Below are 1,445 nucleotides of genomic sequence, written 5' to 3'. Positions count from 1 at the left end.
GTGAGTGTGGAGAGATTTTAAATCAACCTGTTTCAACCTTTGAAAACACATCTCTGGAGTGGGTGGCAGTTGCTGCCTGCCCTCCTTGGTTGATTGATTTCCTTGTTGTGACGTGTACCGAAGTACAGTGAAAAGCTTTGTTTACGAGCAGTGCAGGCAGATCACAGTGAGGAAGGATGTACAGATCAGAAAGACTTAGACAGAGGCATACAGGTTACACTGCACAGGGCATGCACTTGGCAAGAACGACATTAGCAAGATCAGTGTTAGTTGAGGTGAGAGAGTCCATCCATCAGTGTAATAACAGCCAGGAAGAAGCTGTTCCTGAACCTGTTGGTGAGAGTGTTCAAGCCTCTGTATCTCCTGCCTAATGGAAGAGGTTGGAGGAGATCATTACCGGGGTGGGATGATGTTGGTAGCCTCTCTGTGGCAGTGAGCTGTGTAAATGGAGTCAATGTGGACCATGACCAGTCTCTCGAAGCACTTCATGGAGGTCCAAGCCACTGGGTGGCAGTTATTAAGGCACATTGCATGTGCTGCCTTAGGTACTGGGATGATGGTGATCGTCTGGAAGCAGGGAGGGAGAGGTTGAAGATGTCAGTGAATCCCTCTGCCAGCTGGTTCACACAGGATCTAAGTGCATGGTCAGATGCTCCCTCTGGGCCTGTCCCTTTCCTTGGGTTGTTTCCCAGGAAGACCAATCTGACGTCTGCAGCGGTTACCGAGGGAACAGGTGTATCCAGGTCTGTTGGGGCAGCTGACACCGTGACACTGGCATTCTGCTCCGAGACAGCATTGAATACATGGAGCATGTCAGAGAGGGATAGTCTGGGTCTGCTATCTTGCTCTGCTTCATTTTCTATCCCGGTCTGTTGTCTACACCTTGCCACAGGCAATGGGTGTCTGTATGTTTGGTTTGAGCCTCTAACGTGGTCCAGTACTGCCTCCCAGCATCTCTGATGGCTTGGTGGAGTTGTATCTGGACTTTTCATCCTCCTGATTCAATGGTATGGACAATGCCTTTCGTGCTTCAGGAGCTGTCTTGGTGATTATGGAGACTGGGTTCACACTGATGACAGGTTCATCCCTTCCATTTCTCTGTTTCAGTCTCCCCTTGTTCCCAGTTGGCTCAGGATCAAATTGACAGGAAATCCAATCCTGTGGAAACTCTCTCTGACGTTAGATTGACCCACTTCCTGAATTTGATTTCCACAGACTACCAGGTGAAATAACTCCACAAAGACCACTATTCTATCACCATTTCTTTACTATATGAACCCTGGAGACAACCCATGGACTCTGACCAGCTCAGAGCCAGTGCCCAGAGTAAGGAGAATCATTGAGCTTCCTGCTGTTATCTGTCAGTCAGGGTTCCCTGAATCACCAGGTTCACAGGACATTGGTTTCACCACTTTTGAAAGACAGCATTCATTTCTGATCTCCAT

Source organism: Chiloscyllium punctatum, chromosome 1 (assembly GCF_047496795.1).
Source record: "Chiloscyllium punctatum isolate Juve2018m chromosome 1, sChiPun1.3, whole genome shotgun sequence".
Classification (NCBI taxonomy): Eukaryota; Metazoa; Chordata; class Chondrichthyes; order Orectolobiformes; family Hemiscylliidae; genus Chiloscyllium; species Chiloscyllium punctatum.
The sequence above is the reverse complement of the archived record's forward strand: the minus strand, read 5'-3'. Positions refer to the sequence as shown.